We start from the raw sequence: 18107 nt of genomic DNA on the forward strand, positions 1-18107 counted from the left end.
CGGTGGCATTTGTTTTCGGCTAAACAAATGTCTACCAAAAATGGCTTGATTGTGAACATATGATTTTGCATGCGTGGTTGTTTTGTATGATTATGTGGATTGTATGTTTGTATGCTACAAGTTAATCACACAAGTTAACAACAAACTAAAATGGCAATTTAAATTGGTTAAAATTGACATTATTAACGACATGCAAAACGTAAATTTAAATGGTTAAATTAAAAACGGCTAAAAGGACATTAATAATCGGTTATTAAGAACATGATAAGGATCATACATATAAAATGGTTTATATCAAAGTAATAAAATTGGCTTTATTACATAACATGAAAATGGATTTTCAAATAAACCATACACTAAATGCATGTTGGTGTATGGTGCAAAAGTTTTCTCAAACTAGAATTAATGAAAACCTAAAATCCCTTATTAACAAGGCAAACAAGTTAAACGCCATCCTTTTGTGGAAACACTTAGACGTATTAGGAAACTCTTGATGGGATAAAGGTCACCTAACCGTCATGAGCGAACTAATATGAATAAGGTACACTTCGCATACATGTGGGATAAAGGTCACCTAACCACTTGTATGTTAAGTCTACATGTTTACACAAGTAGGACGACTTGATTTGGGAATCATGAACTTAGGGTCACCGAAGCATGATGAACAAATAGGCGTTGATGGGATAAATATGCCATGCAAAAGGATTGCATGATCCCATAACTTAGAAGTTGCAAAAGGATTGCAATTGTCATATAATGACTACCTAGCTAAATCAAATAACGGGATAAAGGTCACCTAACCGAAATTTGATTTACCGTTGGATTCTAATATTTAATAAGTCAATTAAAATTTAAAAGGGTATTGAATGTTAAATTAAAATCGATACTTAAACGAACTTTGTTAATTTTGTAGATGGCAGCCAATAACAACAACAACATTCCAAACGCACCACTTAACCTGAACCACCTATCATTAAGGTCTCTCTTAGAGAAAGACAAACTCAACCATACAAACTTTATGGATTGGTTCCGCAATCTTCGGATTGTCCTCAAACAAGAGGATAAAATGTATGTACTTGAGGACCCCATTCCCGATCAACCGGATGAGAATGATGTGGAGGCAATGGCCTCTTACGATAAGTATTGCCACGACTCCCTTCAAGTCTCATGCTTAATGCTTGGGACTATGATACCCGAACTCCAAAAGGATTTCGAGCACCATAGTGCATACGACATGATAACGCAATTGAAGGAGATGTTCCTCCAACAAGCGCGTGTCGAGCGCTTCGAAACGGTTCGGGCGCTACATGCTTGTCGTATGGACGATACCCAATCGGTTTCATCTTATGTACTCAAGATGAAAAGCCTTATCGATCGTGCTAACCGACTTAACCTAAACATATCCAATGAGTTAGCCACCGATCTTATCCTTAACTCCCTATCAAAAAGGTTTGATCAATTTGTAATTAATTACAATATGAATGGGATGGATAAGAGCATAGGTGAGCTTCACGGTATGCTTAGAACGGCGGAAACTAGCATGGGTAAAAGGGCTTTACCCGTGTTAGCAATCGATCAAAGTGGATCCAAAGGTAACACCTCTAAGCCAAAGGTGGCTAAGAAGAAAGGACCCGCCCATCAAGGCAAAGGGAAGGGGAAGATGGTTACCCCAACCAAGAACAAGGCTAAGAAGCAAAAGTTAGCCGAGAAGGCAAACCCCAAGGAAGACCCATGTTTCGGTTGCGGTGAGATGGGTCATTGGAAACGAAACTGTCCGGTTTATCTTAAGGAGTTGAAGGACAAGAGGGATGCAGGGCAAACCTCAGGTAATATATATATGGTATATATAGAGCTTAGTATTACTTCTTCTAATACATGGGTATTAGACACGGGATGTGGAACTCATATTTGCAATTCTTTGCAGGGGTTCAAAAGAAGTGATCGTATGGCGGGAACATCAAATCTCTATATGGGCAATGGTGCAAAGGTGCATGTTAAAGCTCAAGGAGAATTTGTTTTGAAGCTTCCAAGTGGATTGGAGCTTATTTTAGAAAATGTTTTGTATGCACCGGATTTATGTAGAAACATTATTTCTATTTCTCGCTTAAAACAATGTGGTTACGTTGTTGATTTTATTGATGATGATATTCATGTTTCTAAAGATAAAGTATTCTATTTCAAGGCTTCGCCTTCAAATGGTATTTATGAATTGGTTCATGATGACGCATCATCGAGCTCCATATACCACACTAGCACCAAGAAACTCAAAAGGGATTTGAGTGATTCCTATTTATGGCATTGTCGCCTTGGTCACATAAACAAGAACCGAATGCATACACTTCAAAAGAATGGACTTTTGAAATCAAATGAAATGGATTCGTTTGATGTATGTGAATCTTGTTTACAAGGCAAGATGACTAAAGCACCTTTCAAAGGGACTTATGAAAGGGCTAAAGATTTATTGGGATTGATACATTCGGATGTATGTGGACCCTTTAAACCCATGACTAGGAATGGTGAAAGATACTTTGTTACTTTCATTGATGACTTTAGTCTTTTCGGATATGTCTACTTATTAAGACACAAGGACGAAACGTTTGAAGCGTTCAAAGAATATCAAAACGAAGTACAAAATCAACTCAATAGGACAATCAAGGTACTTCGTACCGATAGAGGAGGTGAATACCTAAGCGATGCCTTCCAAGATCATCTTAGGAGTTGTGGGATTATCTCACAACTTACTCCACCCGGAACACCCCAACTTAATGGAGTTTCCGAAAGGAGAAACCGAACCCTAATGGATATGGTTCGATCTATGATGGCAAGAAGCTCGTTACCTCTATCATTTTGGGGTTATTGTCTGAGCTCCGCGGCTCGTATTTTAAATATGGCCCCAACCAAGAAAGTGGAACGAACTCCTCATGAGATGTGGTTTGGAAAACCTCCTTCTCTTTCATACTTGAAAGTATGGGGATGTGAAGCTTATCCTAAGCGTTATGTAGCAAATAAGCTACATGCTCGATCCACAAAGTGTATCTTCATAGGATATCCCAAAGATGACATGGGATATTACTTCTATGATCCATCCGAGCAAACGGTATTTGTTGCTCGGAAAGCGGAATTCCTAGAAACCAAGTTCCTTATGGAAGGTGATGGTGAAAGGAAGATAGATCTTGTAGAGGTACAAGATCAAGCCGATGATACACAATTGGTTGGCACTAGTACTCAACATGAGGATGTTGAAAATGATCAAGTGAATGATCAAGGTACACAAGACGTTCGAAGATCTAGTAGGATTAGTAATCCTCCCGAGAGATATGGGTTTCTCGTGGATGGTTGCTATACGGTTGATTTGGATGAACCGACAAACTACGAAGATGCTTTATCAAGGATTGATAAAGATAAATGGCAGGATGCCATGAACGCCGAGATGCAATCCATGTATGAAAACCAAGTGTGGGAACTTGTTGAGCAACCTCCTAGCTCTAAGCTAGTTGATTGCAAATGGCTTTTCAAGAAGAAAACCGACATACATGGAAACTTGGATACATATAAAGCCAGACTTGTAGCAAAAGGTTTCACTCAAACTCAAGGGGTTGATTATGATGAAACTTTCTCACCAGTGGCAATGCTAAAGTCTATTAGGATATTATTTGCCATTACTGCTCACTACGACTATGAAATATGGCAAATGGATGTCAAAACCTCTTTCCTAAATGGATATCTTATGGAAGATGTCTATATGGTCCAGCCTGAAGGTTTTGTTGATCCAAAATATCCTAAAAGGGTATGCAAGTTAAAGAAGTCAATCTACGGATTGAAACAAGCATCTAGAATGTGGAATCATCGTTTTAATGAGGAAGCCGAGAAATTTGGCTTCATTAAAAATGGTGATGAAGCTTGTGTATATAAGAAAGCTAGTGGGAGCACTATCATGTTCCTTGTACTATATGTGGATGATATATTATTATTTGGGAATGATATTACCACAATGCAAGGAGTCAAAACTTGGCTAAAGAGTTGCTTCTCCATTAAGGATCTTGGAGATGCACAATACATATTGGGGATAGGGATCTATAGGAATAGATCCAAGAGATTGATAGGTTTAAGTCAAAGTACATACATTGATAAAATCTTGAAAAGGTTCAAGATGGAAAACTCTAAGAGAGGTTTGGTACCTATTCAAAAAGGAACCGTTCTCAGTTCATCTCAGTGTCCTGCCACGAAAGATGAACAAGAGAGAATGAAGAAAGTCCCATACGCATCTGCTATTGGGTCTATCATGTATGCAATGATATGTACTAGACCGGATGTGTCATGCGCTCTAAGCTTGACAAGTAGATACCAGAATAACCCAGGAAACAGTCATTGGATTGCTGTTAAAAGTATATTGAAATACCTTAGGAGAACTAAGGATATGTTTCTAATATATGGGTCTGGTGAGGAGGAACTCGCTGTAAAAGGTTACGTGGACGCGAGCTTCCAAACTGATCGAGATGACTCTCGATCACAATCCGGTTATGTCTTCATGTTGAATGGTGGTGCGGTCTCTTGGAAGAGCTCAAAACAGGAAGTTGTTGCGTTATCCACTACAGAGTCGGAGTACATTGCCGCCTCATTGGCAGCTCAGGAAGCTGCATGGATGAAGAAATTCATCGACGACTTAGGAGTGGTCCCTTCCATTCAAGACCCTCTTGAGATCTTTTGTGACAACGAGGGTGCGATTGCTCAAATCAAGGAACCTCGTGCTCATCAAAAGACTCGTCACATTGAGCGGAGATTCAACTACATTAGGGATGAGGTTGAAAAAGGAAAGATATGTATTCACAAAGTTCACACAGATCAAAATGTTGCGGATCCACTCACGAAGCTTTTACATGGGCCAAAACATGAGGGACATGTTTGTGCGTTAGGGCTTCGATATTCTAGTGATTGGAAATGATCTATTTTATGTATTGTACCAGAACGAAATTATTCAAACTCATTAATATAACTATGGTGTTAATTTATTTGAGTTATGTTCCTATTTTGCATATTTCATCCATGAATAAGCAATTATTCTAAATTTCCGTAGTCGATCACATTTGTGGGAACAAGTGTGAGGTTTAGACTATTATGAACTCGGATTGGTATACATTCATAGGTTGAATGTGGGGCAAGGTTGCAACCAAGGTTCATAGATATTTGTGGGAAACAAATATTGGAAGACCCGCTCTCAAGAATTACTGTATAGAGCTTTTGTGGTTGATCACATGTAATCTTGAGTAAAGGCGAATATCATTGTATCCTCTGACCTGAGATACATATTGGGTTCGGATATTCACCAAGTACTGTACCTTGATTCTTTCCTTCGCTATTCTGAAACATGGTAGTACATAAGGAAGAACTCAGGTATATTACAAAGTGTACATCTAGGACGTATGTAGTCAAGATGGAATTTGTCCCTCTTATTCGTTGAGAGTCAGATGTCTAAGGCCTGAAAAGTTAAATCTATAAGAGAGTGATCACTCTGTATCTCTTGGATTTAACATGACATCTAGGACGAAAGGAAATAATGAAAGATTCACCCAATCATATTCGAGATGGGAACTCGAAAGGGATGATGTTATTGAATGGCACAAAGTCATAACATATTAAGGGTGATGGACGGTGTGTTAGGCTGTATCCATCACTTGCATTAATTTCTTATGTTTCTCGTGCAAGTGGGAGATTGAAGGTATTTCGTATGCCCGAGAGACATATTAAATTAATGTGGCTAATATGTTATGATCCAAGTCGGGTCATACCCAATAACAAACTTACCGACACCTCATACGTATTTGATCTTAACGATTGGATCATTAAACAAATACGTAGCACTTGGATTTTAGAAAATCGGGTTTCTAAAATATTATCACTTGAGATAAATTATTTGGATAATTTATATATAATTTTTTATGGGTTTAAATGATTATATTGTGTTATATTTTATAAAAGGTTTTATAAAATATATAAGTAACAAAATAATACATAAGTTTATAATAAGTTTATAAACTTTTATAAACTTACATGTATTATTATTAAACAAATATGTGGCAGAATTTTGGACTCCAAGGAAGGGCTCACATGCTTGTTTTATTACTTTTAATACTACACAACTCCTCATAAGCATGCTCAACACTTCTACCAAGTATTGCACTTATTCTCTCAAGTGATAGACATCAAAATACTTCAAAAAAAACTGCATAATCCTCCAAAACAGGCTGCTGGAGCCGTGGCCTTTTGGAAGGCAAAAGGGATTCATAATTTATTTTTTTGAAGCTCATTCAAGTGAAGATTAAATCCTAACCAAAAGCTAGGGTGTTGGTGGAAAGTTTGGGGTATAACTACTTGAGGTTTCATACTTTTGGAGCTCCATTCATCATCATCATCTTCATCACTTATCAACAAGCTTGGAGTAGGTATATACTCTTATCTTGCTTGTAGTTTGCAAGTATGTTTCACAACTTGATCCTAATTGGGATTTAACTTTAATTGGTTAAAGTTTAACATGTTCTAAAATGGTAATTACATGCTTCCGCTTTTAATTGATTCTTAAATGGTTTTAAGTATAATGGAACTTGTTAAATCCCAACACATTGTTCTCTATCTCGACGGCATGCTCTGCCTGTTCAAGGGTTTTTACTGGGGATATTTTCGGGGATCACGCGGTGTCTTGTGCTGGTATGGTGGGTATTAAGCATCGACATAATGTTGTTCGGGATTCCCTTGTTGATGTTTGTTATCGATCTGGGATTTCAGCGAGAAAGGAGGTTGACATTGGGTTGTCTGGAGGGAACGACAGGGCCCTCAGACCTGCAGATGTGTTATTTTATTCCTGGGATTGTGGTCGCCATGTTTGTGTTGACTTGACAGGGTCTTCTCCTTTGACACAGTATGGGCTTTCTGACTTTGTCCCTGGACGTGCTGTGGTTGATGCGGCTCGTCAGAAGCGGGTCAAGTACGAATCTAGCTGTCAGGCGATTGGTTATGGTTTCATTCCTTTCTCATTTTCTTCCCTTGGGGAATTAGAAAAGGATGCTGTTTCTTTGCTAAAGCGGGTTCAGAAGAGTTCGATGGCGCAAGATATTGGTGCCGGTGCTGCTGCTCATATTTTTACTAGGATAGGTTTTGCTATTGCTAGAGGTGTGGGGGCCCAGATTGTCTCTAGGCTTCCCACTAATTTTTTGTAAGTTTTAATACTTTTAAGTTTATTATTATTTTTATAATAATAATAATAATAACAATAATAATAATAATAATAATAATAATAATAATAATAATAATAATAATAATAATAATAATAATAATAATAATAATAATAATAATAATAATAATAAGAGTAATAATAATGACTACCTCACTAGAAAAAGCTCCAAAAAGAATAACTGCCCTTGCCCGGGCTCGAACCCGCGACCTCTCGCTTAAACATAACACCCTTGACCATGCTTCTGACTTTACATTTTTGATTAATTACTATCCTAAATCCTTATAAACTACATCTCCTGCTTACTTCTTCTTTTTCAAAAAAAAATACACTCCAGCCTGGTTTCGAACCCAAGACCTCTCGTCCCCTAACACGCACCTAAACCCACTGAGCTAACATGCTTTCTGTTTTAATTACCCGATTAATTACTTTTAACCTAATATCTGATTGCCTTCTTCTTCATTATCTAGTTAACTTCTTAACCCAAATCATCATAATTTATTTTCATTATTTCATGAATCATAACTCGTTATCATGATCATCATCTTCATATTCATCATCATCATCATCATCAGGTCATCTCCATATCATCAAATATCATTATCATACTCAATTCCCTAATCATCTTCCTATGTTCATGTACCTACTGTAAATCATCATCATCGTTTTTCTTTACAATATTCTTCACATAGAATCATGACTTAGTCATCATCTAATCATTCCTGGTCATCGTCTAGGTTAACACAGAAGAAGAAGCTGGATCACAACCTAAAGGAACTCGGCCCAAAAATAAATTTCAATATCCTACGGCCCAACCGAACAATTCACGACCCAACTAAAATTTATTTAACTCCCTTGTTTAACGGCCCAATCACTCAATCTAATTAAATCAATCAATGGTTGTAGGGTTTAGTCGTTGAAATATTAAGAAACAGAGACGAGCTAGTATCTGCGGGGTCATAGCGTTTGACAACCATATCAATATAATAATCAAAGTTACTTTAGATAATTGGAACGTCTTCAACATGTGGGGTTATTTTAGTGAGTGGGTGTCGGTCATCAAGGTAAAGAAAAAATATACGCCATAATGGTATATATCATCCATTAACTTTACAGCAAAAAAGGTTCATTTAAAAGATGCAATAACAAGTGGTTTTTGTTTAAGGAGAGTAATTAATTATGGGGTTGTTATATATGTCGGCCAGCAAGGAATAGAAGGGAATGTGCCATCCTCTTTACAGCTCCTTTTATTGGTAACCTCTTCATTGCATAAACGTCCATTATCTCATCGTATTCTCTTCCTCTCCCTTTTTCTTCGTTAACAGTAGCAGAAAACAAGAATTGGCTGGTTAATGGTTTTTATTAGGTGGTTGGTGTTGAGCTTTTGTCAAACCGAACTCGAACAGAAAACAAATAGCAACTTTGTAAGTGTGTGTAGTGACCGTAAGTTATGGTGTTTGGTTGGTCATAATCGAATAGGAACAAGAACTGTGAGGGACTAAGGGTGCCGTGAGTTTGGTACCGGTTTATATGGGTACTTGAGTTGATGAGTTGATGAAGTAGAAAATTAAACATGGTGATTTAATGGTTGTTGCTCAAACGAAAAAGGAACAGGAGGTTGTAGTCATGGTGGTGTTCAGTGGTAGTTCAAAATGAAGAGTGTGGTTGTCGTGATCATGGTGGGGGAGCCAAAATGGTGTTGTACCGAATAGAAATAGGAAACTTACACAATCTTGAAAGTGGTCGTTTAGTGGTTTGAAGGTGATGCTTGGGCAGCTTTAGATCGTAATGGTGTTTGATGAAGAACGTAACCGGATTAGTAAACTTGATCGAGTAATAGAAAGGTGGTGATTCAAGGTGTCGGGTTTATGAGATGATTGAGGGTGGTGATGATTGTTCGAATAAGAAAGGTGGTGATTAAGGTGGGTCTTGGACCAAAACAGAAGGAAGGAGCAAAGAAATTATTTTCTTAGTTTCTCTGTTTTTAAATTTTTAATTCGCAGTGAGTAATTGAATGAATTTATGTAATACTTATCCTCATTCAAGGTTGTTGCGTAGTGATAAAATAAATTCGACTGGTAACCATAGCAAACAAGAAGTACATGAGTTTCAATCAGGAGATTAAAAAAATACACAAAGAGATAGGGATGGCTAACAGAATTTGGATCCTATCTGTGATTGATTCTTGATTGGTACGAATTGGAGACACAAGAATCAACTAATCCACAGATTGAAAACGATTTACAACAGAATATCAATTTTTCTGTGTTTGTATACGGAGTATATATATATATATATAACTATATTTACACATATACGTATATATATGTATAATCGTATTATGTATATGTATTTATATATAACTGTATATATATTGGTATTCATATATCTGTTTTTATATTCTTATTGGTATTTCTCTTATATTTATATATTTTTATTTATAGATTATAAGTAATCTTTTAATAAATATAATTATATTAATAATACTCTTAATATTATAATTAATAATAATACAAGTACAGTAGTACTAATAATAATATTATCACTAATGATAATGATAGTAATTACTATAAAATGTATAACTATAATATTATTAATAATAATATTAGAAATTATAATTATAATATATCAATTTATATATATCAACTTTCATATCTATATACTATCTACTGATAATAATAATGTTTCTAACACTGATTTTAGTACAGACCATATTAATAACAATATTAACATTATTATTGGTACCATTAATATTATTAGTTATAAATTTATTATTTTTATTAATGATTATAACAATATTAACAATATAACAACTTATACTTATCGAATTTCATATATACTTTATATAGTAATATTAATGATACAAATATTATAATAAAATAATGATAATAATATTAACATAACAATTAAAATTTTAACTTGTAATTACATATAATATATTATCATTACATATTATTAATTATGTAATATTCATATAACATATTCGAATATTTAATAGAATATAATCATATATTTATTTACAAACAATCGTTTGTGAATCATCAAGCACGGTCAAAGGTAATTGATTACATGAATATAGTTCCAAAATTTTTGAGACTCAACATTACAGACTTTGCTTAACGTGTCGAAAACATATAAAGATTAAGTTTAAATTTGGTCGGAAATTTTTGGGTCGTCACAGGTTAAGGGTTAGTGTCGGGTTTCGAGGGGTCGCAGGTTCGAGTCCCTAATGGAGCATTCTTTTTTTTAACAGCCTTTTTCATTAAAGTGAAATGTCCCGTTCTTATTGATTAAAAACGTTCCATATTAATTGATTTCGTTACGAGGTTTTGACCTCTATATGAGACGTTTTTCAAAGACTGCATTCATTTTTAAAACAAACCATAACCTTTATTTCATAAATAAAGGTTTAAAAAGCTTTACGTAGATTATCAAATAATGATAATCTAAAATATCCTGTTTACACACGACCATTACATAATGGTTTACAATACAAATATGTTACATCGAAATCAGTTTCTTAAATGCAGTTTTTACATAATATCATACAAACATGGACTCCAAATCTTGTCCTTATTTTAGTATGCAATATCGGAAGCTCTTAGTATTCACCTGAGAATAAACATGCTTTAAACGTCAACAAAAATGTTGGTGAGTTATAGGTTTAACCTATATATATCAAATCGTAACAATAGACCACAAGATTTCATATTTCAATACACATCCCATACATAGAGATAAAAATCATTCATATGGTGAACACCTGGTAACCGACATTAACAAGATGCATATATAAGAATATCCCCATCATTCCGGGACACCCTTCGGATATGATATAAACTTCGAAGTACTAAAGCATCCGGTACTTTGGATGGGGCTTGTTGGGCCCAATAGATCTATCTTTAGGATTCACGTCAATTAGGGTGTCTGTTCCCTAATTCTTAGTTTACCAGACTTAATAAAAAGGGGCATATTCGATTTCGATAACTCAACCATAGAATGTAGTTTCACGTACTTGTGTCTATTTTGTAAATCATTTATAAAACCTGCATGTATTCTCATCCCAAAAATATTAGATTTTAAAAGTGGGACTATAACTCACTTTCACATATTTTTACTTCGTTGGGAAGTAAGACTTGGCCACTGGTTGATTCTCGAACCTATAACAATATATACATATATATCAAAGTATGTTCAAAATATATTTACAACACTTTTAATATATTTTGATGTTTTAAGTTTATTAAGTCAGCTGTCCTCGTTAGTAACCTACAACTAGTTGTCCACAGTTAGATGTACAGAAATAAATCGATAAATATTATCTTGAATCAATCCACGACCCAGTGTATACGTATCTCAGTATTGATCACAACTCAAACTATATATATTTTGGAATCAACCTCAACCCTGTATAGCTAACTCCAACATTCACATATAGAGTGTCTGTGGTTGTTCCGAAATATATATAGATGTGTCGACATGATAGGTCGAAACATTGTATACGTGTCTATGGTATCTCAAGATTACATAATATACAATACAAGTTGATTAAGTTATGGTTGGAATAGATTTGTTACCAATTTTCACGTAGCTAAAATGAGAAAAATTATCCAATCTTGTTTTACCCATAACTTCTTCATTTTAAATCCGTTTTGAGTGAATCAAATTGCTATGGTTTCATATTGAACTCTATTTTATGAATCTAAACAGAAAAAGTATAGGTTTATGGTCGGAAAAATAAGTTACAAGTCATTTTTGTAAAGGTAGTCATTTCAGTCGAAAGAACGACGTCTAGATGACCATTTTAGAAAACATACTTCCACTTTGAGTTTAACCATAATTTTTGGATATAGTTTCATGTTCATAATAAAAATCATTTTCCCAGAATAAAAACTTTTAAATCAAAGTTTATCATAGTTTTTAATTAACTAACCCAAAACAGCCCGCGATATTACTACGACGGCGTAAATCCGGTTTTACGGTGTTTTTCGTGTTTCCAGGTTTTAAATCATTAAGTTAGCATATCATATAGATATAGAACATATGTTTAGTTGATTTTGAAAGTCAATTTAGAAGGATTAACTTTTATTTGTGAACAAGTTTAGAATTAACTAAACTATGTTCTAGTGATTACAAGTTTAAACCTTCGAATAAGATAGCTTTATATGTATGAATCTAATGATGTTATGAACATCATTACTACCTCAAGTTCCTTGGATAAACCTAATAGAAATGATAAAAATAGATCTAGCTTCAAAGGATCCTTGGATGGCTTGAAAGTTCTTGAAGCAGAATCATGACACGAAAACAATTTCAAGTAAGATTTCCACTCGAAATAAGATTGTTATAGTTATAGAAATTGAATTAAAGTTTGAATATGATTATTACCTTATATTAGAAATATAACCTACTGTAAGTAACAAAGGTTTCTTGATCTTGGATTATTACTTGGAATGGATTTAGAAAACTTGGAAGTAAACTTGCAATCTTGGAAGTATTCTTGATTTTATGAAAATAGAACTTTTGGAATTTATGAAGAACACTTAGAACTTGAAGATAGAACTTAAGAGAGATCAATTAGATGAAGAAAATTGAACAATTAAAGTGTTTGTAGGTGTTTTTGGTCGTTGGTGTATGGATTAGATATAAAGGATATGTAATTTTGTTTTCGTGTAAATAAGTCATGAATGATTACTCATATTTTTGTAATTTTATGAGATATTTCATGCTAGTTGCCAAGTTATGGTTCCCACATGTGTTAGGTGACTCACATGGGCTGCTAAGAGCTGATCATTGGAGTGTATATACCAATAGTACATACATCTAAAAGTTGTGTATTGTACGAGTACGAATACGGGTGCATACGAGTAGAATTATTGATGAAACTGAACGAGGATGTAATTGTAAGCATTTTTGTTAAGTAGAAGTATTTTGATAAGTGTCTTGAAGTCTATCAAAAGTGTATGAATACATATTAAAACACTACATGTATATACATTTTAACTGAGTCGTTAAGTCATCGTTAGTCGTTACATGTAAATGTTGTTTTGAAACCTTTAGGTTAACGATCTTGTTGAATGTTGTTAACCCATTGTTTATTATAACAAATGAGATGTTAAATTGTTATGTTATCATGATATTATGATATATAATATATCTTAGTATGATATATATACAGTTAAATGTCGTTACAACGATAATCGTTACATATATGTCTCGTTTCGAAATCATTAAGTTAGCAGTCTTATTTTTACATATGTATTTCATTGTTAATACACTTAATAATATATTTACTTATCATTTAACATAATTAACCAAGTGTATCAATATCTTAATATGATTCATATGTACCTAGTAAGACGTTGTTATAACGATAATCGTTATATATATCGTTTTCGAGTTTCTTAAATTAATAGTCTCATTTTTTATGTATATAACTCATTGTTAAAATACCTAATGAGATACATACTTATAATAAAATCATGTTAACTATATATATAACCATATATATGTCATCGTATAGTTTTTACAAGTTTTAACGTTCGTGAATCACCGGTCAACTTGGGTGGTCAATTGTCTATATGAAACCTATTTCAATTAATAAAGTCTTAACAAGTTTGATTGCTTAACATGTTGGAAACACTTAATCATGTAAATAACAATTTCATTTAATATATATATAAACATGGAAAAGTTCGGGTCACTACAGTACCTACCCGTTAAATAAATTTCATCCCGAAATTTTAAGCAGTTGGAGGTGTTGAAGTATCTTCTGGAAATAAATGCGGGTATTTCTTCTTCATCTGATCTTCACACTCCCAGGTGAACTCGGGTCTTCTACGAGCATTCCATCGAACCTTAACAATCGGTATCTTGTTTTGTTTAAGTCTCTTAACCTCACGATCCATTATTTCGACGGGTTCTTCAATGAATTGAAGTTTTTCATTGATTTGGATTTCGTCCAACGGAATAGTGAGATCTTCTTTAGCAAAACATTTCTTCAAATTTTAGACGTGGAAAGTGTTATGTACAGTCGTGAGTTGTTGAGGTAGCTCCAGTTGGTAAGCTACTGGTCCAACACGATCTATAATCTTGAATGGTCCAATGTACCTTGGATTTAGTTTCTCCCGTTTACCAAATCAAACAACGCCTTTCCAAGGTGAAACCTTAAGCATGACCATTTCTCCAATTTCAAACTCTATATCTTTTCTTTTACTGTCCGCGTAGCTCTTTTGTCAACTCTGGACGGTTTTCAATCTTTGTTGAATTTGGATGATTTTCTCGGTAGTTTCTTGTATTATCTCCGGACCCGTAATCTGTCTATCCCCCACTTCACTCCAACAAATCAGAGACCTGCACTTTCTACCCTAAAGTGCTTCAAACGGCGCCATCTCAATGCTTGAATGGTAGCTGTTGTTGTAGGAAAATTCTGCTAACGGTAGATGTCGATCCCAACTGTTTCCGAAATCAATAACACAAGCTCGTAGCATGTCTTCAAGCGTTTGTATCGTCCTTTCACTCTGCCCATCAGTTTGTGGATGATAGGCAGTACTCATGTCTAGACGAGTTCCTAATGCTTGCTGTAATGTCTGCCAGAATCTTGAAATAAATCTGCCATCCCTATCAGAGATAATAGAGATTGGTATTCCATGTCTGGAGACGACTTCCTTCAAATACAGTCGTGCTAACTTCTCCATCTTGTCATCTTCTCTTATTGGCAGGAAGTGTGCTGACTTGGTGAGACGATCAACTATTACCCAAATAGTATAATAACCGCTTGCAGTCCTTTGCAATTTAGTAATGAAATCCATGGTAATGTTTTCCCATTTCCATTCCGGGATTTCAGGTTGTTGTAGTAGACCTGATGGTTTCTGATGTTCAGCTTTGACCTTAGAACACGTCAAATATTCTCCTACATATTTAGCAATATCGTCTTTCATACATGGCCACCAAAAATGTTTCTTAAGATCCTTGTACATCTTCCCCATTCCAGGATGTATTGAGTATCTGGTTTTATGAGCTTCTCTAAGTACCATTTCTCTCATATCTCCAAATTTTGGTACCCAAATCCTTTCAGCCCTATACCGGGTTCCATCTTCCCGAATATTAAGATGCTTCTCCGATCCTTTGGGTATTTCATCCTTTAAATTTCCCTCTTTTAAAACTCCTTGTTGCGCCTCCTTTATTTGAGTAGTAAGGTTATTGAAAATCATTATATTCATAGATTTTACTCGAATGGGTTCTCTGTCCTTCCTGCTCAAGGCGTCGGCTACCACATTTGCCTTCCCCGGGTGGTAACGAATCTCAAAGTCGTAATCATTCAACAATTCAATCCACCTACGCTGCCTCATATTCAGTTGTTTCTGATTAAATATGTGTTAAAGACTTTTGTGGTCGGTATATATAATACTTTTGACCCCATATAAGTAGTGCCTCCAAGTCTTTAATGCAAAAACAACCGTGCCTAATTCCAAATCATGCGTCGTATAATTTTGTTCGTGAATCTTCAATTGTCTAGACGCATAAGCAATCACCTTCGTTCGTTGCATTAATACACAACCAAGACCTTGCTTTGATGCGTCACAATAAATCACAAAATCATCATTCCCTTCAGGCAATGACAATATAGGTGCTGTAGTTAGCTTTTTCTTCAATAACTGAAACACTTTCTCTTGTTCATCCTTCCATTCAAATTTCTTCCCTTTATGCGTTAATGCAGTCAAGGGTTTTGCTATTCTGGAAAAGTCTTGGATGAACCTTCTGTAGTAACCAGCTAGTCCTAAAAACTGGCGTATGTGTTTCGGAGTTTTCGGGGTTTCCCACTTTTCAACAGTTTCTATCTTTGCCGGATCCACCTTAATACCTTCTTTGTTCACTATGTGACCGAGGAATTGAACTTCTTCTAACGAAAATGCACACTTTGAAAACTTAGCGTACAATTCTTCCTTCCTCAATACTTCTAACACCTTTCTCAAATGTTCACCGTGTTCTTGGTCATTCTTTGAGTAAATAAGTATGTCATCAATGAAAACAATGACAAACTTGTCAAGATATGGCCCACACACTCGGTTCATAAGGTCCATGAACACAGCTGGTGCATTAGTCAATCCAAACGGCATAACCATAAACTCGTAATGACCATAACGCGTTCTAAAAGCAGTCTTTGGAATATCATCTTCTTTCACCCGCATTTGATGATATCCAGAACGTAAATCGATCTTCGAATAAACCGACGAGCCTTGTAGTTGATCAAATAAGTCATCAATTCTCGGCAGTGGATAACGGTTTTTGATGGTAAGTTTGTTCAACTCTCAGTAGTCAATACACAACCTAAATGTACCATCCTTCTTCTTGACAAACAAAACAGGAGCTCCCCATGGTGATGTGCTTAGTCGAATGAAACCACGTTCTAAAAGTTCTTGTAATTGACTTTGCAGTTCTTTCATCTCACTGGGTGCGAGTCTGTAAGGAGCACGAGCTATTGGTGCAGATCCTGGTACAAGATCTATTTGAAATTCAACGGATCGATGTGGGGGTAATCTTGGTAATTCTTTCGGAAATACATCGGAACATTCTTTTGCGACGGGAACATCATTGATGCTCTTTTCTTCAGTTTGTACTTTCTCGACGTGTGCTAGAACAGCATAGCAACCTTTTCTTATTAGTTTTTGTGCCTTTAGGTTACTAATAAGATTTAACTTTGCATTACTCTTTTCTCCGTACACCATTAAGGTTTTTCCTTTTTCTCGTATAATGCGAATTGCATTTTTGTAACAAACGATCTCTGCTTTCACTTCTTTCAACCAGTCCATACCGATTATCACATCAAAACTCCCTAACTCTACTGGTATCAAGTCAATCTTAAATGTTTCGCTAATCAGTTTAATTTCTCGATTCCGACATATAATATCTGCTGAAATTAATTTACCATTTACTAATTCGAGTAAAAATTTACTATCCAAAGGCGTCAATGGGCAACTTAATTTAGCACAAAAATCTCTACTCATATAGCTTCTATCCTCACCCGAATCAAATAAAACGTAAGCAGATTTATTGTCAATAAGAAACGTACCCGTAAGAAGCTCCGGGTCTTCCTGTGCCTCTGCCGCATTAATATTGAAAACTCTTCCGCGGCCTTGTCCATTCGTGTTCTCCTGGTTTGGGCAATTTCTAATAATGTGGCCCAGTTTTCCACATTTATAACAAACTACATAGCATAACTTGCTCCGACACTACTCTCCACCATTACTCGTTCCGACAACATTTGTTCCTTTCATTCTGTTAACCCCTGGTCCGTAGACCTCACACTTCGCCGCGCTATGACCATTTCTTTTACACTTGTTGCAAAATTTGGTGCAGAACCCCGAGTGATACTTTTCACACCTTTGGCATAGCTGCTTCTGATTGTTGTTGTTGTTGCGGTTGTTATTGTTGTTGGGATGATTGTTGTAGTTGCTGTTATTGTTGTTGTTGTTGTTGTTGTTGTTGTTGTTGTTGTTGTTGTTGGGCCGTTTGTTGTAGTTGCGATTGATGTTGCAATTGTTGGGATAATTGTTGCGATTATTATTGAAATTGCTGTTGTTATTGTATTGGTGATTCTTATCACCGTTTTCCTCCCACTTTCTTTTGACTTGCTTCACATTGGCCTCTTCAGCCGACTGTTCTTTAATTCTTTCCTCAATCTGGTTCACTAGTTTGTGAGCCATTCTACATGCCTGTTGTATGGAGGCGGGCTCGTGTGAACTTATATCTTCTTGGATTCTTTCCAGTAATCCTTTCACAAACGCGTCGATCTTCTCTTCCTCATCTTCGAACGCTCCCGGACACAATAGGCACAATTCTGTGAATCGTCTTTCGTACGTGGTAATATCAAATCCTTGGG

The sequence above is a fragment of the Rutidosis leptorrhynchoides genome, chromosome 2 (assembly GCF_046630445.1).
Source record: "Rutidosis leptorrhynchoides isolate AG116_Rl617_1_P2 chromosome 2, CSIRO_AGI_Rlap_v1, whole genome shotgun sequence".
Classification (NCBI taxonomy): domain Eukaryota; kingdom Viridiplantae; phylum Streptophyta; class Magnoliopsida; order Asterales; family Asteraceae; genus Rutidosis; species Rutidosis leptorrhynchoides.